This window comes from Dromaius novaehollandiae, chromosome W (assembly GCF_036370855.1).
Source record: "Dromaius novaehollandiae isolate bDroNov1 chromosome W, bDroNov1.hap1, whole genome shotgun sequence".
Lineage (NCBI taxonomy): Eukaryota > Metazoa > Chordata > Aves > Casuariiformes > Dromaiidae > Dromaius > Dromaius novaehollandiae.
The window spans coordinates 34,121,916-34,145,759 of record NC_088130.1 but is presented as its reverse complement, the minus strand read 5'-3'; the positions used below and the strand labels follow the sequence as shown (position 1 = coordinate 34,145,759).

At 43.0% G+C, this 23,844-nt stretch overlaps 2 long non-coding RNA genes across 5 annotated transcripts in view; one reads left to right on the top strand and one right to left on the bottom strand.

Moving 5' to 3' along the window:
- The window catches only part of LOC112980283 (uncharacterized), a 490,482-nt gene extending 482,508 nt beyond the window's left edge, over positions 1–7,974 (top strand). For all 4 annotated transcript variants that reach the window (XR_010385785.1, XR_010385782.1, XR_010385783.1 and 1 more), the window contains 2 exons: positions 717–1,138; positions 3,259–7,974. This is a non-coding gene — a long non-coding RNA (uncharacterized LOC112980283). The remainder of the gene's footprint in view (positions 1–716; positions 1,139–3,258) is intronic.
- The window catches only part of LOC135324414 (uncharacterized), a 57,069-nt gene that overhangs the window by 28,217 nt on the left and 5,008 nt on the right, over positions 1–23,844 (bottom strand). The window lies entirely within an intron of this gene.

Genomic DNA, 23,844 nt, shown 5'->3' with positions numbered 1-23,844 from the left:
AACTAATAGGGTGTCTTTCTGAGCAGGGTTAAAACATTTTTTCATTAAGGTTAGCCTTTGAAAATAGATTTTCTTAACATCAGACAACCACCAACATCTTGGGGGAAGAAGAAAAGGAATGAGGGTTTTGTTGCTTTGAAAGAGAAAGAAAGATGTTCCTAAGATGTTGGCTTGGGCACATCTTCAGGGAACGTCAGAGGAATATGGCAGGTCACTGGATCTTTCTAGTTTCCAGCTGCTTCTCTGGATGCTTCGGGATCTTTTTTGTAATGTTTGCAGAAAAGCTGAGTGAAATAAATGGTTTTGGTGATATGGTTTTGTAAAAATGATTACATAAGGCATTCATGATTTCCATATCAAGTGCCATCTCTTTGTAATTAAAATGACAGTAAATAGTAGTGTTGATACCAGGATTAGGTCATCCACATAGCAAAGACAGAAACTAATTCTATAATGTGAAAATCAGTGTGTGTTACTTCATTATTACATACTGATACTTGTTGCTAAGTACTACAGGGGGCAGCTCATGTGCCCAATTATATCTTCCAAACATCGTCATCTTCAAATTCACCACCATATGCACTTGTGCAAAACCCTGTGTATTCCAGTAGCAGACCCACAGAATAAAAATGAACCATTTGTTTTAAGTGATTTCAGTGTTTATGAAAGTAACTATTTTGATTTCCTCAGGAAGTTTTTTCTCCTCTTTTCCACAGCAGAGGCACAACATGAAGAGTGAGGTTTGAGCTTCCCTGTTATTCTTTAACCGCAACCTGAAGTGACCACCTGTAGAGATCAGAGACTTCATTACAGCTTCCTCTGCTCCTGCTCAGCTCTTCTGATGAAGATGGGGTGGTTAAATTGTCACCCTTCTTTGAGGAGGATAATGCCGATGTCACAACTAACCTGAACTTCCCTTCTACAAAGATGCTTTAGCACCTTTCTCTAAATCCTGTTTAAAACTCCCCTCCGCTGTGATGCCTACAGAGCTTGGCACCTGGTTGGCAGCTGCTGGGCTTGGGCTGACTATTGTGTTGGTATTCCTTCGCAAATGTTATTTACCTCTTATCTTTCAGTGTCAGTACTGTGGGGAAAGGATCATCCTTTGGTTCTGCGTCTGAAAGCACCTGGTCCACAAGTAAGCCATTTAGTTGTTACTATTTGAATATCTATTTGTCTTTAACATAGTACAACATTTAATTTTAATGCCCCTCATCTCTGGCAGGACTGTTGCTAACAGCACAAGGACCCAATATAGCAAATAGGAATTCAGCTACTGCGCTCATCTGTGACATAATTTAGTTCACTAACCGAAATCCTTCAGTGGATAAAAACCACAAGCTGAAATTTCTGCTACGCTCTGTAGACTCTGTGCTGGGGGTGAACAGTGCACGGCCTGCAAAGACATAAAGTGCGGAGAGTAGCTATCTCTTCCAGTAATTGCAGGGGAAGGACAAACCCAATTAATTTCAGTCCTTACTGCTTTTTGACTCAAAAAGGGAGGAATTTCTGTGTGACTACCAGAGAAGTTTTATGTGCAAGCAAATAGTGCTGTCATGTGCATTTATCACTGAAGAAGAGTATAGATGTAAACTAGGGGAAGCCTTTGACAGCATGAAACATTAATTCTGCCTGAGAAATGAAGAAGTATTTTCAGTCTTCCTTAATGCGAGGGTACGATATGGAGTCCCCGCTTGATGCGCTTCTGTTCCCAACACAGTAAGGCTGGAAGAACAGAAACGTAGTACAACAAGCCAGCTACTCCTCCCTCCCGCTCTTGCCTCAGTGGGGCTCAGAGGTCAAGCACAGCCCTTGGAAAACAAACCTCTCGATGAACCTTATACAGCCTTATGCATCATTTCTGGTGTTAGGAAAAGAGTCAAAAGCAAAAGGAAATACCCACCTAGAAATATCACTGATATTAGACACTAACAATTCGTGTGCATTTGGACAAACACTCCTGTTAGATTGTTGTGTAAATGGCTTGCAGATTTCTTTTATCTTTGGTCTGGACAAATGTTTGCCTATCAAAACCTGATTGTTTCTTTTGAGCAGTGAAGCTGGCTGACCTACATGGCCTTCAGGTTTGGTATTGCAGTTCACAAAAAGCAGATGTACAGCTTAAGGAACAGTTTCTTCTTCCAGCTCTCTTTCAGTACCAAAATACTTCACGTTGCCAAGCCATTCCTAAACTAAAGCTAACCTTTAGGCTAACTTTTCCCAGACAGACACTAACAATACTTTAACTCCTAACTGCAAGTTAAGATATGTTTACACAGGATGCTCCAGGCAAACAAGAGCTCACTCTGTACTTGCTTGGAGCTGGAAAAAAGCCATATGACCACATTTAACACAGTACTGAGCTCAAGTTAATACACTCTGTCTCACAGCTGCCTCTGAGCAGGGTTTATCAGCATGATGCTTGCACTGTCAGGTGGTCATTTTTCAGCTTGGAGAACAAGCAGAGCAAGTTCATATCTGCCTAGAACATAACATGTAGATGTATCCAGTTACTTCATATTCACATCCAAGTCTCCTCTTGCTTATTTAAATGGAGCCCTTCCTTCCCGTTGGAAGCCTGACCATCAGCATTTCTGTCTGATTGACTCCTCTCTCCCCTGCTACGTCCCCTCATCTTGCCCTAGTTCTTCCCATTAGCTTTCCTAATGCCTTGTCTTCTCCTACCAGCCTGTCTTCAGACTATTGCACTTGTTTGGCAGAGGAAAGGTGCCCTCAGAGGCACAACACCAGTCTCACACTCATTACCGGGGTTTCGTCTCTCCAGCTAGTGCAGCTTTCCGTTTCCACCTTGACCAGGTTATTCCATATTTCCTTTTCTGTCTGTAAAATGTTATTTATAGGGTCATTATAGGAACCAGTTAACTATTGTCAGGGAAATTCTCTAATGCTTTTGAAGATAACTAAGTGAAAAGGTCAGTAGAGATACTGACTTACTTTGCAGATATGCACAGAGCTATTTTGGTTTCTTTCAGCTTTTCCCCCTATTGCATTGTATTTTCTCTAAGCCAAGACTTTTGACTACAAGACCAGGCCCATATCTAGGATCCCAAACATGACTACCGCACGGCCAGTTATAAGTGACACTGGAAACATTTGGTTTCCTTTGATAAGCAGCGTGATATGTCTGTGCTCCCTAGGATAGCTTTGCTGAATTGACCTGTCTTCAAGCAGCCTAAGAAATTCTCTCCAAGAGCTTTTCTCCCCGAATACCAACCAAACATCTGTTTCATTTAACAGTTTGGACCCAGCAGATTGGTGCAGCAGCCCTGGCTAATGGACACAGTTCACAACAGTTGTGCCAGCCCCCGGGGAGTCCAGGAAATGGGAAAAAGCCCTGGCAGATTTGTCATGTGTGTGCATGCGTGGGTGAATGCTTCCCAGCCTAATCTAACAACTGCAAGGAGAATTTCACACTGAGGCTTCTGGCTCTTCTGCTGATGAATGAGGCTTTGTACAGTTCAGTGGTTCCCAAGTGTGGTTTGAGGAGCTCTTCCAAGCAGTCTGCACAGCTGCTTTTGTCAGAGGGGGAGGGAGCATCTGCCGATTTAAAAGCATTTCTTCCAGTTACAGCTGAGTCTGAGCATTGCTTAGATTTTTCACAGCATTTTAAAAGGACTTTTTTCAGTATAAGATGCTCCTCCACGAATGTCTTTTGTTCTTGCCTTGTGTGCTTGTGTGTGCATTTGGTTTAGATTCAGTGGTTTTGTGCTGTAACACGTGGCTCAAACTAGCACTTGAAGGGGCAGGTATCAAAGAAGAGATACAAAATGCCAAAAATGCTGGAAAAATTAAAAGCCACAAAGAGGACAGAATATACTAAAATCTTTCACTAGAGATGTTACATCCTATTTGCAGAAAAGAAAATAGCTGTAGAAGTCAGAGGCTGAGCTGTGTGAAAGACCATAATCAGTACACACACAAAATTCAGTTTGATTTTTTTTTTTTTTTAACACTGTCCCAGTGTTTTGCATTTATCCAAGCGTGGTATATGCTACAGGGAGACATTCCAAAGGATCTTGTGGTACAAGGAAAGAAGACATTTATTTTTAGTGATCTTACACACTACATATACATATGTATACATAGTATATGCATACATATATGCAGACATGTGTAGGCATGCATAGTTCAGTTGGAGAATCTCTGATTTAGTTGCATGATATTACCGGGTCCAGGAATGCCAAGGCTTGCTCTTTGCTTGCCGGGACTGTCACTTCTTAGCAGGTTACCATCATGGTAGTTCCTTGGCGGGGGGGGGGGAAAGGTGTCCTTGCAAGTTTTTGAAACAAGTTGAAGTTTGTAGTCACTGTGGTAACTTAAGTCAAGTTAAGGTACTTTAAGAAAAGCAACTTTGAGCAGAGTTGTTCTTGTCCTCACTTTCTCTTTCTACACCATGGGACACTTGGCTTCTTAGTGAGATTAAAATGCAATATAATATTTAGAATCTGCTGGTTTCGGTACAAATTTGATTCAAAGCATATTTGTACAAGGTCAAAACGCTTTTAAGTTTTCTAGATGCTAAAAGCCTAATTCAAAACACAGTGAAATCAATTGGACTCTTTCCACTGACTTCAATGGATTTTGGATCAAGCGCTAATTTACATAAAATGAAGTACTTTCTTATGCCCCAGAGCATTACATAACTTGAGAAGCACTTTCTGGAGAAGGGTGTGCTCACCTTCCTCTGAATTGTCAGGTGTTAGCTGTTACCAGGATCAGCTCTGATGGCTCAATCACATAATGCTTTGCTGGAAACCCTGTTTCAAATCATTTTTTCAAGTCTCAAGTTGGATAGCGTTATGGCAGCTAATCTTCTTTTCCAAAAACAGAACTAAAACCTACACATCCATGTCTTCAGGAAAAGATGTTCTTAATATCAGAAACTTCATGTGTAATATGTATTTTTATATATATATGTATCATACATATACATGTACTTATTTTACCTTTCTCTGTCTATGGATGACATTATTCATATTTAGTTCTAGTTCTGCAGCAGTCTGAAGTGCTGTGCAGCAAACAACATACTGTATGCCCTGGCCAGAAAAAGTGGTCAGAATCCTACTTACAGATATTACATCATTAACTACCTTGCAGGCTACTGTGAGCAGAACAGTATAGCAATTGCGTTGACAGAGTAAGGTAATTTTATAATATCACTGCTAATTAATACAGTATTATGACTTAATTCAGGAATTAGTCTAACAATTCGTGTTGTGTCATATTCTGAGTAATGCAAATTAATTGCACTGCTTTTTTGTTTATATTCTCTTCTACCTTCAAGAATGACTTGCTACTGAAAGTGTATGTTGCTAAGCAAGTATTCAGTAAGAAAAATGCAGTAAGAAGGTCCAGTCCATTAAGAGAACAATTTCAATATAGCTTCAGCGAGTGAGTTGAAATGCCTCCTTTTAACTACTCCTACACAGAGGAACAGGCTTAATAACTAGCAACGTGGCTGTCAAATTCCTTCTCTAACAATTGGCCAGTTACATATCAAAGCTGAAGTTTCACCTCACATTTTGTCGTATTCAAACATACAACAAACCTACCCACTTAGCTTAATATAATGTTAGATGTTACAGATTTTCTTACCCAGGCAAACTTAAGAGAAGCTGTGTTGTCAGTGGGAACGAGGCATGAATCTAGGAGATTCTTGGATTCCCTGTCTCTGCAACTACTCTGATGCTTCAGAAAACTCCATTTCATTTATGTTGGAGACCACTGCAGCAGATAATGCCACACTGCACCAAGGACTGAAGTTCATTCTTAGCCCTAGCAATGCTTGCTTTTGTCATATGGCATTAACACTTATGTCATGTGGCTTTTCACACTTAGCACTGAAAAGCAATTATCAAAACATCAATGCAAAGTGTCAGTGGAGATTTTTGCATCGAATCTTAGAAACCGTCTTATGCCAGTTCTGTTAAACACCAAGTTTGGTGGGATTTTTAATACAAGACAGGTGACAAAAATCTCTATGAGAGATCAGGTCTCTGCAAGGAGCAGTTCAGTCTCTAGGGCATAAAAAGTGCTCACTAATATAACCAAACATCATTTATGACAGCTGTGTGCGTCTGCTAAAATAAGAGCATTAGAAATATTATGTGGTAGAAGGGTGTAATCTATGATATGATGGAGGAAATACACAAGTGAAGTCTATATTAACTGTCGTTCAATTATCTATGAGACTAACTAGAACAAGTTTCTTCAGTATATTGGCCAAGCAGCCCCCTGGAGAAGGTCGGTCTGCTAGCTGTGATGTATATTCTTTCCCATTGTGGGGACCGTAGTAGCCAGAAGGCTTCATTCCTTACACAGCAACTTATTTTTAAAGTTTTTATCACTTACTGACTACAACAGGCTGTTCATATGTATGTGTAGTGTCTGAGAAATGTGTTTCAAAATATGGCCTTAAGCACTTTGCAGACACTTTCAGACTTGTAAAATAGAGAATTTCCTCATCTATCAACAACTCTCTCAAGCTCTCCATCCTCATACCTTTAGGGAGCTTTTCCTGTAACAGCTTGAATACATGAAAAACTGCTACTAGGGCATGGGACACAAGGAAAACAAACTGCTATACCTATAACTGCTTTGTTTTAGCCCTGATTTACCTCAACTAGCATGAATAAGGATGACACAACTGGTCCTAGAAATCAATGGCTGTGTGTGAAGAATGAAATGAACCATTACTCAGCATTAGTCAACAAAACATGATTTCCTTAATCACACTGTCCCAGTGTCTTGTTTTCTTCGTATTTTTTACTTCAGTTGGAAAAATCCATAGCAGTATAATATTATTAGATCCTAAGAAAAAGGAAAGATGCCATATGACCTCTAGTGAAGTACCTTATCAGGTAAGCTATTTATGGGGTTAACTGGTGAAAACAGCATTACTGACATCTGATACCACAAAGCTTCACAGTACTTTGCAGGTCAGCATGAGCAAATTCTGCCTTTGCATAGAGCTGGCCAGATGTCAACCAGAGCCAAAGAAGAAACTGCGTCCGCGGGTGGCTGGCATGACATGGATCCTGAGAGGATAAGCCTCTCTCGGGTAGGTTATGGGGAGTAGTCCAGGCAAAGCCCTGCACTAATACAGCTGCATGGCTTCTGGCACGCAGGGTGAACAGGCAGAGTAAGCCTGTATCAGCCTATACAGAGCTGACACGCGTGGACGTCGCCTCGCTGTGACACCATCCAAAGTCAAGCCTTATGTCAAAGAGGGCTTCAGGGAAGACAAGTAGCTGCACAACTTTACTCTTATCAAAGTGTTATGGTTCTGCTAGAGCAGTACAAAATTAAAAGGAGGTAGGCGCTGCCTGTTAATAGAGGAAAAAGCATGAGTCTTTCATGGAGAGCTTTGAAGCAAGAGCAAGCAAGAGGCAAGATATGTTCTTACAGCCACAGCTCTTCTAATGAATAGTGACTGTCTTACAGAAAAAGCCAAAGGTTTTCTTGCTAGGTTGTGGCAATTTACATTCATTCTAACTCTTAATGAAGCCCATATTTTTGTTTGTTTTCTTATACTTTGCAATTTGATAAAATGAAGTTTGGTGGGGGGGGTGAGGAGATTTTTTCGGTGGCTTTCATATTAAAAGCGGAATCCAAGGAAATCAGTTTGTCTCACAATTTTTAAGATTCACTATGCTTTTCCTGAGGAGACTCAGGTGTCTGTAAAGGTCATGTGAGGAAGATGAAAACTAGGCCTTATGAGGCCTGCCTTGCTTCAGTGATGCCTCAAGCACTTAAACCTGGTGTAGAAGTACTACGTGGTGTAAATGACACATAGGACTCCCCGCAGTAAACGAATTTTAACCTATATCATAAGATACCCAAAGCGATGTCTTGTAATGCATATCATACACTCTAAAAATAGAACAAAGTGGTTAAATTTGGGCCTTTTGTGACTTCAATTAAATATGTAAGAATAAAAAAAAGTCTCAGGTATTTGCATCTTTCCTGCTAGTTGTGATCTTTAAACTTCCAGGCATTACATTCATTATCGTTTTGCTGTAGGGGGTTGACCAAAACTTTTAAAAATAAATTCCCATTTAAAGTTTAAGGCTCCATAGATAAAGTAGTAGAAAAGAATAATGCGCTGAGCAAATAAAGGCTGGGCAAGCTTCCAAGCATACACATATATAAAGACAGGGTCAGAAAATTGCTAAGTTGATATAATAGGAGGCAGCAAAGATAACACTTGTGTATCTGAACTGTCTGACAGAATCTTGTCTGCTCCCAGTAACAGGAACTAGTTTGCTGGTGCTTTTTCTCCTGAGAAGACCCATCAAAGTACACCACGTCCCTATCAAACAAAGTTATTTTTACCCTTCACTAAGAGTTGCTGCAGCAGTTGTCAAAATCTTTCTTCCTCTCTGTCAAAATCTCTTTCACACACACATGCACTCGCACAAACAGAATTCTGCCTTTGCATAGGTCTGATAATAGATAACGAAGTAAACTTTCATGCAAGAATGCAAGGCAGGCACATTAATACCTTCTCCTGGCATGAAACTGTCTTGCCCTGTTCATGCCTTCTGTGTTTCCCATGTCAAGGGGTAATCGCCCTCCTCACACACACATACGCTTTTCCCAAGCATTTGCTAATGGACGTGATGTTGTTATACTCTTGGAGATGATCAGCAATGAAGAAGGAAACTCTTTGGGAACATCAGCAGAGCGTAAACAGCATTCACTGAGATGTCAATTTTTCTGCAAATCAGTGTCATTTATAAAGGGATATGTGACACCAACAAATCCATTAACGAGAGAAAGTTTATGCTTTTATAGAAGCACTGTTTCGTTGCATTAGATTCACTTTTCTGGTTTAAAAAATGTTTCTTTTTCACAAAAACAAGGACTACCGTACATGTATATGGTGTCTGACAGAATCTGATCTCATCTTAGCAATGCAAAGTAGGTTTGCGAGAACGGAGAAAGAAAATGGAAAAAGAAATAGCCCAAAAGCAGTATATTTAACCTACGCTGAAGTGGGCTGTCTCTTCCTTCTGATAAATTCTTAATGACAGACATATCTGAGGGGAAGTTTAGCTCTGGAAGCTCAAGAAATTCCCTGACATGACAGAACTGATCTTCTCTTGCAGATACTCTTCCTAATTCTCCTCCTCCAGGGATAAGCTAAACATAATCTTTGTTCCAAAATATTCAGAATTTTTTTCCGAGTCACACAACATCCATGGGCTTTAAAACCCCATTAAACTGAATTATTCAAAATGGAAAATCTTCAAAGAACTGGTTGTAAGTTTTTGCCAAAGGGAATTTTGGGGGATGTGAAGGGGGAGGGAATAAAAAGGATATTTTTCAGCAAGCATATTCCACAAAGGCACAACAGTCCTTCAAATGTATAAACAACTTATTCAAAGAGATTAATTTCAAATTTCTGGATAACCTTCACCATACTGTTACACTGAGTGGCAATGTTAATTGATCAGATTAGACTATTTCAAAGTTAAAGAAGCGTTAATTACTGGTTTCATTTTATAAACAAAGAGATTGGATCTCAGCGTGTTCATTCCAAGTGGATTGGAAAGGAGATTTTGCATATAAATGTACTTTACAATTCTTATAAACTCTTTTTTAAATGAAACTTGTTTTTGCTCATTTGCATATTGTGTTTTCATGTTGTGCACATCAAGGAAGTTTCAACATCCAGGAACAACCCTTGTCAAAAAACCCTGAAAGACATTTTGGATCCCTTTCATAATGAAAACAGACCCTATCCTGTGCTTTGCGTACATCCACGCAGATTAACCTTAGACTCACTGACACATTTTTGAACCCTGAAAATAGCAACAGAAGAATAAAGGTTATTATAACTTAGCCCATTAAATGATAGAAATTTTCATGAATGGGCATCCAAAGCATGACAATATAGTCAGGCACAGGTAAGCACTGCCTCACTTCATTACACTGCAAACCAACCAAGCACAAACCAGCTCTCCTCAGAAGACTGTAGCCATGTTAGCGCAGTGCCGTGCCCCTGCAGATACCCTCTGCTGAGAGTCTGGGTATATTGATTTGGGCTCAGCATTGTAATGGCAGGATGGACTAGACCTACATTGTACCCAGTGGGTGCAGATTATGATGAGAATAGGTACACACTTGGCAAGTGGCCAAGTATACATGCTCCTTTCTAGTCTGGCAATTCATAAATTTGCATTAAATTCAGAGGGTGAACTTCTAGTTGCAAGGAGGTCACTAGAAAAATTCCTGCCGACTTCCCAGGGTCCTGGATTTTAGCCATGTGGTACTCCAAAGGCTCTAAGGAATGCAGGAATGCGCAGCGGTAGCCAGGACAGACGGCATGGCCTTAAAGCACTGACCTGTGTGAGGTTAGGCAGCTCTTCCAGGGTCTGACTGAAGTTGGGATACCACGCATTACCAGCCCTATCCTGCGAAGATGGCTGTATTATGAGTTTACTTTCCGACACTGTGAGCAGCCGTGTGAACAAGGGAGGCTACAAAGCATTTGCCTACATCTTTGGAGGTTAATTTCCCGTATCAGCAGGCCTCATCCCAGGATGTTTCCCCCTGGAAATTTTGCAGGGGTTGGTGACTAGCACCCACAATCACTCTAAGCTGCAGATAAACAAAACCCACTAAAGAAAAAAGTAATATATGGCAAATCGCTGATTTTCTGAAATGAGGAAAGGAAAGGTATTTGAAGAAGCTGTGCTAGGGCCTCACCTCACAGGTGTAGCACAGGACATAGTTGAAAAAACCCTCACCATTTACTGTAGTATGGGGGCTAGGGCAGAAAGCCGTCAGAAGACCAGAGGTTGAATATATGGCCCTGTCAGACATTATCGCCGTGAAGCAAGAGGTCGAGAAGCTGCTGGAAGGTAAGAGTTGCACTGGCTGCTGCGGGGGGCCCAGTGAACACCGTGTATCTGGCCTACTTCATCTCATCCCAGCAATGACCTTCATGTTTAGGGTGGGCATTGATTTCTGACACTTGGTCAATACCCTTGCAAAATGCCTTCCTAAAAGAAAAGAAACCGGCAAGCCATTTTGTCTGCAGGAAATGCATGAAAAATTTCTGCATTTCAGCCTGTGGGACAGCTAAGCTGCCTACTTCCTGGGAAGGAGCCGCGACCAGAAAAATCTAAGTAGAGGCAAATACATAAAAGTCTCCATACCACAATCGAGGGTTTCACATTTTTTGAGGATGGCTGCTTATGCTGTGTCCTCCTCCAGCTATTCTCGGTTTTCAAAGACCAGTGGCTCCCAGCTCAGCACGTTGTTTTGTGAAATCCATTCTCACATGCACCACTTTCGCTTCTGTACAGAGACCTTCATTGCATTTACATCCAGTAAATGTAAGGTATTGCAGACTTGGTTATTGCAACTTGCTGATCTCTGTTTGAAGCCTAGCTCTGTCTGTTTGGGTGGATTCATCTCACTTAATTTTATGCATGAGAAAGCTGTTTAATGCAAGGTACTCATCTCAGGTCTGAAGGAGAGAGAATGGCCTCACCAAGGGACGATGCAGCCTTTCTGAAACAGCTTTCTAATGCAGAAAGAATGAGTCATCTTCCCCTCCAGTATCTGCTGTTTGAGTTTGGCTCTAGAAGGCGCTTAGGCAACTAACATATATTAGACACCTTATTTCTTGGTGGCAAAAGTTAGCTGAGACGAATCCTACCTTCTCTTACTAGTAAGACTCCTATTAGTAAAATGAAGCTAATCTTTCCCATTTCACAAAAGTATTGTAAAGCTAAATACACAAATCAAATTTTGAGAGTTTGTCCGAGAGCAATAGGACTGTGTAAGAACCAAGGACAGATAGAGATATTTGCAAAAGAATGATTATTTTCTATCAAAATGAAATCCTGACTAAGAAATTTACAGTGGGTTGCTTTAGGATCACTTGAGTTATATCAGAGATGTTGCTCCAAACAGGCAGGTACTGTTACAAGCTTCTACCTGAAGCCTTCTGCTCTGTTTCTTTCCTCGGGATTTGCTTTTTTTTTTTTTTTTTTTTTAACCGATCAGCAAGATTCAGTCTCAATTTAGTTTATAATACTGAGCTATTTTAAAAATGGGGGGGTAGCAATAGGGGGAGAAGCTAATCTGGATAGTCATTTTCTAAACATTGAATGCCACATATGAAGGAGCATTTTAGCATCTCCCAAACTGCTGATCTGGATTGCTGGTTAACATATTTCCAGTCTGATGCTTAGGTTTGAAAACAGGTGACACCAGCAATTTCAGATCTCTCTTGGCTATGCTTAGCAGTTACTGGAGTTTGCCAAATGCTTATAAGTGCTTGAATAAAAAAGGCCTAGAGGTCTGGGAACATGCTGCAGATTGATTTAAATGTACTAGGATACTGCTTCAACTTTTTATTACTTCTTTAGTTAGGAAGTGATGAGACTCCTCTGGGCTTGCCCATGGCAGTAAGATCTAAACTTATGTAGATAGATTGGGTGATTTAAAACGTGAAGAGCCTCCCCTTCTCCCAAACGTTGTTACAGTTACAGCACTGCAGTAATCGAAGTGGTTGTGAGCGACTGGAACGCGGAGATGGAATTCATTCTCCTTACTTAAAATCGTTTCTATCCCTGTGTCTACAATAACAGTAATTAAATAGCGTTTGCTGGACACTGTTTGCTTGGTAGATACTGGAAGAGGATAACATCCACAGATGCAATTTAGTAAACTATTAAACCAATGTGAGATTAGTACTTGGAGCCGCAGGAAAATGGAAATGTAAAGGCCTGATCTAACGGTGGCTGCATATAATCACAAAGGAAATGTTATGACTGTCAGTGTTATTTGCCAATATAAACACAGCAGCGAGGGAGTATCACAACCCATTATGGCATATAGTTATACCTGTAGGAAAAGAACCTACATTATGTTTTGTTCTGTTTTATTTTTATATTATCCACTGCCTGGGATCCCAATACTACTAGAAAAAAAAAAATAACACTAAAAGATGATCATTTGATCACGGATAGAGTAACTGTGATTGCTATAGCACCACTAAAGTTAGGGGAATCTGTGAAATTAGTCTGTCCTGTACCTCAAAAGCTGTCCCACTATTTCTTTTGTACCGTATAACCATTTTGTGCAAACTCCCATTGCACTAATGTTATGACATGCAGTCATACAAAGGATAAATAGTAACCCAAGAAAAACTTTCTTGGCAGCAAAATGAGTGAAGACAAGGCTTTCTTTAGTCCAGATCCTCTGCTTGCATAAACACAGATAAATGTGTGACATTTCCTGAAGTAAATCTCAGAGGTTATCATTAACTTGTTGTGAACTATCTAATTCTCTGTGGAGTTGGCTCATTTTCCACTGGAAATCAGAGGACTTGATTCCTTATTAACCAGCCCGTCTCAGTTGTTGAGAGCGCAGGGTGATTTTTCCGCTCTCTGACGCCTTAACAAGCAAAAGGATGCAGGACTGGCTCCCAGCTCAAGGAGAGCTGTGAAGCTGCATTTCCGATGTCACCTTGCTGTCCCTGTGTGCCATTTTCTGAAGGAGAAGGTTTATGCAGGGCCTCTGTATTGAAAGGTGGCTGCCTACTGGCATGGGCCAAGGCTTGGAGGTGAAGGGGAGGGAGGAGCAGGGGGAAGGACATGTCTGCAGGCCCTGGAGCTTCTCCAGCGAGTTAGCAAAGGAAGCCAGCACCTCGGAGCACTCCTTGGCCCTTGGCCTTCTCTAAGGCCAACACCGACGAAAAAATTGTTGTTTCCTTAAGTCTGAGTGCCCAGACTGACACAAAATAGGCCTGTACATAAACATGCATACACACACACAAACATAAAGTAGATATGAAAAGACCAAAACATACTGAATAAAAAAAATATATACAACTGGGCAGCCCTCTGCTCTGTCCTTCCCTGCGACTGGCAGGTTTGGGAGCCGGGCCGGGCCAACGCTCCGGGCTGCAGAGGCAGCCAGCAGGTCTGGAGGACCCTTGCTGTGAGCACTGAAGCTCTTCCAAGGCGCTGGGGCTGAGGCCAGTAGGGAAGGGAGTTATTCTAAAGGCAGCATGAGGTGCTTCTCCTCCTGCTTGAGCCAAGCCATCTTCTTATGGCAGATACCCATTTGCCATTGGATTGCAACAGCAAAAGTACAGGGCTCACTGGAATTATACAAACCATGCAAGGGTTTATACTAAGACTTAAATGCAGTGGATGCCCAAAGAGGACTAAGGACCCCTTTGCCATGCACAGGTAGTTTACATCCCGTGCTTCAGCTTTTCCCACCATCCTGGTCTCATGTATAGAGGTAGTGCCTATCCCATTGCCTTTGTGCTTACAGAGCATGCAGCCCATCGCAGTATTTCGACCAGAGTCCCCCAGCCCCACCTGTAATACAGCTCCATCATGACAACAATAATCCTTGAATCCTTCCATTCTCGAAGGCTACGCTGCATCATTTAGACACTACGAACTGTGAATAACGGGCAGAAACGAAGAGGACAGCCCTCGCTTAAAATGAGCAGCTTCACAAGCAGTGCAACGAACACGGCCTCCTTTCGGACGGACATGCGTCTCCCTGCAAAAGCCTCCGAGTGGCTCTTGTCTAATAACGTACCCGCACTAAAAGCAGCGTTTCCCACGGCAGAGGTGCTCCTAACAGCTCCTTCTTCTCCCCTCTGTGGAAGCTCTCGGGTATCTAATAACAGCAGAGCTCGCAGCGTGCCTCCCCCCGCCGTGGGGGGATTTCTTGCTTCCTCTCTGCACATCTGCCTTGTCCATTAAAGTTACAGGATTTTGTATCTTCGAGACCTGTTTCCCCCGCCCTGTTAAGTAGGCTGCAAATGTCCAGCAAGTTAGAAATCAACTGGGAAGAGAGGCAGGGAAAATCATGCATACAGAGATGATCGCATTAACATTTTCCTTTCCAAAAACAGGCTAAAATGAGGATATTTTAGAACAGTCAGCAACTCCGAAGCCTGACTAACACGGGGCTGGTGCTTTCTAGCACCCTAGGTGGCCGAGTAAGGGAAAACCGTACTGCTCGGTGCGCCAAGGCACCAACTCAATGCCCGTGGGTAATGCTAGGCTGCCTGAGTGCGGGGCGCGTGGCCGCGGTGCCGCTGTGACCTCTGCGAGGGCTTCGCGGGCAGCACCCGGCACTGCCGGCCCCGGCAGCACCGCAGCTGCAGCAAGTCGAAACCGCGCCGCCTCCGCGGGGCACAGCCAGCTCGGCCCTCGTGCGGCGATTGGGCCCAGCTGAGTTGGACACGGGATGGCACGAGTGGGAAAGGGAAACTAAACACGCCAAGGAGCAGGGCTGCAAAAAAAGCCGTGGGGCTGGAGCTGAGGAACGGAGTAGGAGCCGCACAGGGAAGCTGAGAGAGGGGCAAAAGCAAGGAACGGAAGAAAAGGGTCTGCAAAGAGCTGACAGCGAGGGACAGAAAGTGGGGAAGAGTGGAGAGAATGAGAGGGACTTAAGGGGGTAGAGGCAAAACTAAGGAAGAAATGCAAAGGGAAATGTGGGTGGAAAGGGGAATACTGGCAGGCAAATGAGGATTTGAAAGGAAATATGAAAAAATGAAGAAGAACCTAGAAATAGTTTACAGAGGTAGCTAGATAGCAATCAGCCTTTCAACTTTTTTTTGGAATAAAGAAGAAGAGGTTTAAGAAAAAATTGTTTTCTTGAGGAAAAAAAAAGAGTTTCACTCTTTACATCCTATACATGAGGACGATACCAACCCTGTAACTTCTCTAATAAGCTACGTTAAAAGAAAGATGGGAGAAAAAGGAGCAATGAGAGAATTATGAAGTTAAAGACAGAGGCTACAAATGTATGAATAAATACTGGCAATCTCAGACGCCCCAGAAAGCAGATTTTGGGGCTGTTCTCAACGCCTGCAGGTGAGGTGTACTCTGGGGGGCTCCTGCCGCTCTGCAGCCCCGAGCTGGTCCCGCCGAGCTGCGAGCAGGAGGCAGAAGGCAGGCTGCACACCGCACAGCCTTGCTCCCGTCCCTTGCTCATCAATCAACCTCATGTTAATGCCCTTGGAGCCCACAAGGATGCAGGCACCTTAATCAGGCACCTTTTTAGGTTTTCCAAACACTGTGGCACATGCCAAAATTGTGACAAGTGTAACTTAATCCTCAAAACGACCCATCTTTTTCCAGATGGACAGGGAATAAGCTAATTTGCAATGGGGAAAAATATGCTTTCCAGATCCCCAAGCTGACAACGAGTCTTGGCAACACCAGAGATGCAGAAATTAATGAAAGGCAGGGGATAAACCAAAATCACAGTGCAGCCTCCAGTCCACAAACCAAATCAGCATGTTCAGTAGGAGCTGATAACTCAGCTTTGGCCTTGTTTCCAGTGCCCATTGGATCTGAGCCCTCAAAATATGTGACACCCCCGACTGACTTGTACTGCAGGTGGAAAGTACCAAGAAGTGCAGGGAACGGAGAGCATCTTTGCAGCAACCATCTAAGCAGCTCCCAGCCCAGGCCCCGTGCAATGGGGGAGCTGAGGGCGAATGCGGTTTGCATGCTTCCTATGTGGACAAAATAGATTTTAACTTTCTTTATGTAAAGCAAACCGATTACATTGCATATCTATTGGCAGATTTTTCCACTCTGTGCTGCTTAATAAGGGCGGCAGTGTGTGTCTCTGGGTTCTCCTCTTAAACTATGCTCAGAAAAAATAAGCCCGGAGGAAAAGAAATAGAAAGGCCAATGTCATTTTTCTAAAGATTTTTCTATTGTTTTTAACTTGTTCATGAGAGCAATGCCAGAGGAGAGGATTCAAAAATTTTTTTTCCATCTGAAGACGGCTAGATTCCCTGAGCGCTGTAAAAGCAGAAATAGTAATTATGCTTTTATTCCTGTTGGAAAGTCAAGTGAAGCCCGAACTGTTCATGTGCTGGCTCACCAGTAATGCAGGAGATGCAGGGGTGCCTGTGGGCTGGCGTGGGGCTTTGCTTGTGTGACATATCTTTTTCTGCACGAAGAAGGGTCTGGGAGCATAACGTATTTACTAAGACATTATCCACAGCATCTTTCCTTGGGAGATCTATGTTAAAGAGACAGGTGGTGAGAGCACTAACAGCATCCCTCGGCAAAAGCTCGACAGGGCCGGGCGATGCACCATGCGCGCGCGGGGAACCGAGGGCAGCAGCGGCCCGCCCTGAGGAAACCCTCCGAACTTGCCGGAAAGGCAAAGCCCCTGGAGGGCTGAAAGAGCATCGACACAGCAGAGAAACCGCAGTGGTGAAATGGACCCTGACAGCAGGTGAATTAAAATATACCATTTGACCCTGAATTCTTCCAAGCCGAAAACTGCCGAGGGCTCGCAAAGCCTGCGAAAGCACATGGCAGCATGAGCCAGGGAAGTGGGCAGGGTCGGAGGCGCGGGAGAGCAACACCCCCCGGCCCAGTGACCCTGGCCGGCGCAGCACCCGCAGCAGCAGCACCCAGCCTTGCCCCTGAATAATGTTGCCTCCAGAGTGCTGGTGAGTACGGTGGGCCTCCAAATTGCCCTGCTCAACCGGCTGCCACACCACTGGGCACTCTTCCTCCTGTCCAGACTGCTAATAAAGTAGATGTATTAACACACATGCTTATTTTAGAATAATAGCTTTGGAACTATATTATTTTCCTTTTATTTTATTTTTAAATGAGCATTTTTAGGCAGCACAGTAGAGCGAAGAAATCAAAGACAAAGTTCCTGCAGCCGCTCAGATATTCACATCAGCACTGAGCGCAGCGTGCTGCCATACAAGTCACTGAATAATTCAGACCGTTACGCTATAACGAAAAGTCACCTATGTTTTTTATGTAGCTCAAAACAATAACGGTATAATTCACCTCAAAAAGAGATGAGAAATTCAGTGCCACTAAATTACAGCAGGGAGATGAAGCCCGAGCGCCGTCAGGCTGAGCACAGGCAGGTGCCTGGAAGGCGCCGGGCGCGCTATGAGCTGCCCCGGGACAAAGGCCGGTTCTGCAGGAGCCGGGCTGCAACCGAACGGCAGGCTTGTCTGCTTCATGCTCTGTGTCAGGTTGCTTTAGAGTTTTCATTCTCCCGCTTTAAAACATCTTCCAGACAAACTTAAACAAAAATCTCTCTCCTTGCTGCTGTTTTTTTGGTAATAACTTTAGTTTGTTTTTTTCCTAAGAAAACAATAATAACCACAGTTTTCTTAATTCCTGGCATCTCTGTTTAACTCAGCTTAGAATATAACACATTTAATGCACTCAGATAATGGGTATAGAATGAAAACACACGGGTAATTTTTTTTTATTAACAATAAAGTCCAGCCTTTCACAGATCCAACTTGGTACTATACAGGAGCAGGACCCTGAGGCAGTCAAATTGCAAAATCCGTATCAAATGGAGTAGTGGAGTACCAGACGTGCACTTCCTCACACTCCTCTTCTGTGCCATGGGCTTTCTAAGGCATTTGGGAACTGATCATAGTTGTAAGGCAAAATTTTTTTGTCAGCATTCACAAACCTAAGCTCAGGAGGAAATATGGAAAACTTAGCAGTGTAATTCTGATCTAAAAGGCAATGATTACTATCCTGCTCAATCGGGTCTTTTCATTCACAGCAGGAACAAAGTAATTTTTCCTCACAGTTCAGGAGAATACCTTGACCCAGGGCTGGTTTTCTGAGAAGCAAAGCAGGGCTTCCCTAAAAATACTAACAAAATGCAAAATGAATTGATCTCTTTGCATTTCAAAGGAAAATTAAAAATTTTCACTGGAAACATGAATATAAGTAAACTCAGCCCAAAAGCTATTTATTTAACTGTTTTCAAATTTCTTTAACGTGTCGAGTGTTTGGCTTCCTTAGTGAAGAGAAATAGCCAAATCCCTTCCAGCTCTCGCTTTTTGTTCTTTGATACCAACTTTTTGATTGTGATGTAAACCCTTTCCTCCTACCATTCTCCAGCTCAAGTCCAAAGGAGGCAGCAGCCCCCGTGTCCCCCGCGTCCCCCCGCGGCGGGGCGGCAGGCCAGGCCGCCAGCCTCGCGCCCCCTCCGGCGATGCCCCTGCTCTCTCGCCAGGCATCGGAAAACTAGCAGGCTCCTAAATTAACCGCTCGGATGCCCCACGCAGATCAGCCCCAGCCACAGGAAAAATCCTTCAGTAGCACCAGGAATGAAACACTGAAACCAGAAGCGGCGAGGGGCCGGGGCGGCGTGGGCCCCGAGCGCCACCTCGGCCGCGGGAAGCCCCCAGCCGGCGACGGCACACAGGCGGCGCAGGAACCTGCTTTGGCGGCCGCAGGCGAAGGGTAAAGGGGACAAATTTTGATGCGTAAACACATCATTTGTTTGGTATGTAGCATTATCTCACACCTCCTCCTCCGCAGCAGCAGCTTGGTCCTCTGCTTAATGATGTGATCATCAGGGACAGCAGTTACTTCCAGATGTGACGGCAGGTGCAAACCTGTTTTGCAAGCTGCCCGAGAAAGCAAGGGCAGGCAACAGACCTATATAATTATGGTGACCCAACACACACCCATCAACGCAATAGTATGATGGTGCAAATTTAGCTTTCATTTGCTCAAATTAAATGTTTATAGAATAAATTGCCCACAAAGAAATACAATAGTAACTCCATTTTAAATCTTTTATGTGTTAATTATTTAACATTGCAGTAATTACTGTTCAGTGCCATCAAAACAATGGATACAGAAATATCCCTTAGGCATCCCCTTTTTATAGGCTCTATGTTCAAAAAAGCAGTGCTGCCAATATTCACATCTGTTACCAATAGTGTACTCATTTGCACAGGCCTCACATGTTCCTGCCTGGTGCTCAAATCGAAAGTGTAGCCTCACTGGCTTTGCAGCTTAACGCGCATATGAAACCTCTGAGCAAGTCACTGTGTACTGATCAAGGGTTTGTCAGGAGGAGGGACAGAGAAGATCTCCATTCCCGGTACTCACCGCAGCTCTTCGCTTTCCGTGCTGGTGCCTTGAGCACTTGGGGTCTTGCTTGTCCCTTAAATACCAGGCCGGTAAATGGACTTGTCAGGGAAGGTCTTGTGCCTTGACCAAACCCCTCTGAAGCCCAGGCGGACCTGCTCATGTGGACAGCTGTCAGGACATGGGCTTTGCCTTTGGGGAAATACAAGCGGCAGTAACAAATCTACAGTTACATGGTAGCTGCAAAAAACCACCAAGTTCTTGGAATTAGCCCACAGTTCCTTAGGTTTAACAATTAATTTACAATAAGAAGAGAGAGATGAAGACAGGGAGGAAGCTCTGCTGAAACAACAGACACAGTCAGTTTTGAAGCTGGAGGAGCGAAAGCATTCCTTGTGCGGGAGAGCAAATGCTGAGTAAATGCAGTGATGTCCCACAGCCAAGAAGGCTTACACATGCCCTGACAGAGAATTACAGTTCAATAATGACAACTCAAAATCGAGAGATAAGGTTCAAAATCAGCTAATGCAAGAGACAGATAAACAGGACATTTCCTCAGCATTAATTATGGCAAAGTTTTCTTTCGAGAAGAGAGGTCTGCATGATCTTTTTTTTTGCTGATGGGAAACTCTACCATGTCTTAGCCAAGAAATTTCACCTGTTGAGGATCATTTGCATCATTTCTTCCCAGACAGTCATGCTCTGCCTTGCACTCCTTTTTTCTGCTTGCATGCCCTTCTCCAGTCCTCTTTACTCTCTCTTTCTCCTTCCTCCTTGTGGTGTTTTACTAACCTTTGAGCACAATGGGGTTATGACCTAGTCCATAACAGGGACTTTCACAGACAAAGTAGTTCAAGCATGAAAAAAATGTAATAGAATAATTGTTTCAATAACCCCAGTGAACTGCAATGATGAACGCATCCCAGGTGTGCTTCCCTCCCCAAAGTGATGTAGCTCCAGTAAAGCTAGTTCACTTACTTCAGGATTAACTGACATAACTGGATAGAGCATCTCATCCATAAGACCTGCTCTCTCTCAAACCTGTGTTTGCAGTCCATTTTGTATTGAAGTGAGGTGAGAATCGACAAGGATTCTCTATTTGTACTGAAATTATTGCTTCTTGCTTAAATATGTTCCATTGTTTGCCCTTGCTGCATTTTTAATAGACAAAAATATTATGAGCGCTTGGATTTTGGCTGTGTATCGAAAAGTAGATTTCCGTAAAATAAAGAGCAGAGCTGCAGCCCCAGGAGTCACTGGGAATTTCACCCTGAGTTCTGGGGATCCATCCTGTCACCCAAGGTGTCTAGGGAGGACTGGTAGAAACAGGAAAAATCATTAGAGAGCTGGCTGTGAAGTACAGAAAAAAGAGAACTGAATATTGGGATCAAATTAATTTGAGTCAACATTGTAAATGTTCATGAAAGAAAGCAGCAGAATACAACATATTTAATATGTGGATTGTGTGCTTCTTTAGTAGTGCCTTCAGTTCAGCCGGGGTGTGAAATTTTGTTTTGAATACCTTTCTTTTAAAGACAACAGCAAACTGGAGGCATTTTAGAGAGTAACAAAAAGGACTAAGGTTTTGGAAGATTATAAAGAGAAGTTATTCTAGACAGAATCCAAAATGATCCAAGCCAAGAAAATGGAGTGGAAATACATTAATTGCCTCCATAGCCTTGTAAGGATGCTAGCAAGGATATTGGGACTGGGACACTACCTGTCAGTAAGAAGAGAAGTAATGGGATTTAGGTTAGCTATGGAGAAAGTTATGAAAACAAGAGTTATGCAATGGAGCAAGTTGCCAAGGGAGGCTGCAAAATTGCTTTCTGTGCATATATTCAAGGTTATACGTGACACCCATCAGTTAAGACAGGTTTAAGAACAACCAAATTAATCCTTCTGTAGAGGGGAGGACTGACTGACCCACTCCAGGTCTGCTCCCCACAAAAACGATCCTACATGCTATTTCAACAGACTTAATGACCTGCTTACTTTGTTGCGTAGAAAATATTAATATTCATTGCTTATTTGACATTCGCAAACTAGAGAGAAAGACTGTCTTCTCAAATATACTACCAATCTGCCCAGGTGTCTGGAGTAGAAAGCACGGCTGCAATATAATTTGGAGAAGAGAGCAAGTAAAACATAGAAAATACTAAAAGGGGGGTTGCATGATATGTCATTCATCTTGAGAGGTCATCTGTCATCAAGTAGCTTGCAGCGCAAGACTGATCTTGTCACCTACAGTGGAAAATTATTTCCATCTTTACTGAAAATACCTCATTTGGCCAAACAAGGGCAGAAAAACAAGCAGCAGCAGCAGCACACAGAACTGTTTTATATGCAGCTATGTGATTTCTGGCCCCTTCTGGCCCATCTTAGACTTTTCTGCCCCTGAGGCAATGCTCCAAAATGTTATCACTCATTTTTGCCTGAAAGGTTAGCCAATATCTGGGGCCTCACAGGTTGTTTCTCTTAAGAGGAGATGGGGTCAGTTCCTTCTTTGACACGGCCTTGTTTATTTACAAGGAAAGCAGCAATGCCTGCTTTCCTGACCATGGGAGGCTTAAACAAGAGGAGGCGTTTTCCTCCTCAAAATCCCAAGGCCATCGTCCCAGTTCAACTTGCATCCTGCCTTGGGAAGCAGTTTCCACTTATTTAATTATTGCTAAACAAAGGGTCATCCCATTGTTCCCTCATTTAATCTCAGGGTCATTCAACTGTTCCCCACATTTAATCTCAGTGGTAGTTGTCCGGCGTGCCTATCAGGCCCAGTGGTCACACAGGGATCAAGTGTTTGCTTCCCAGCAAGTTGCAAGTATAAAATTTGGGCAAGTAGAAACAGCTAAAGCTTCAGGTACCTACTTGCTTTTTCAACATTGCATGAAAAGCAAGCTATCCTCAGGAAAATTAGAACAAATCAGTATTAGGTAATAAAAGCATGGTTCAAACCATGGCTTCTGCCAGATCTTGAAAAGTAACTCTTGGGGGCACAGAAGTGTTTTCACCTACATATAGTAAAGTGCTGAAATAGCCTGCTAGCATGATCTCTGGTTCCTGTCTCAGCTCAAAAGGCTCCTCCCTGGTATTCAGTTTGAAAGATTGTGTGTCCTTCTACTTCATCCTCAGGACAGGAGGATCCATGATGCAATTGCTGAAGAGAGGCATACGTTCTTTGGTGTTTACCTACTTTAAAGGTAGGTTGTTTGCTTCAGCACGTAACACCTCCTTAGAGATATTTTCAGCAAATCAAGGGACTGGAGATCTTGCATCCTAGTGTCATGCTCCAAAGCACTTTATTACATCCCACTTTTGCTGGCAGTTCTTTGAAAAACATGTACTCCAAAAGTGCATAAAGGTGTGTATACTTGCCAAAATGCATGTATATACATGCATGCTCAAATAGCAATGCAATGCATGCTCAAATTGCAATAGCAGTGCATGCTCAAATAGCTTGCCACACATTTTTGCCAAAAACAAAGATCTTATCTTCACCATCATCTCATCACGCATCTCCTATTTTTAGTCATATTTTTATTGGAAGAATTTCTTAATGTAGTCTTGGCCCCTTTTATTAGCTTGACAATGCTTATATACCCATGATGCTTATATAGCAAGAATTAACAAAACTGGAAAGCTTGAAATTTCACAGATTAGGCTTTGCTCTAATAGATCTACGTGCCTCGTGTTGCCACAGGACTGGCTCAAAATCATGTCCAGCCTCATCACTCTACTTCAAACGTACATTGTTCAAATGCTGCAAACATGTACTATAGGATTTGTTTAAGTGTACTCAGACATATGGCCTCCGGCACTTCCATCACACACATATCACACGCTAGACTGCATTTACACTGCATGCAGGACTGGCTAAAACCAATGCGCAAAGCAGACGCAGAGCAGACACGCCTCTGCAGACTCCCCA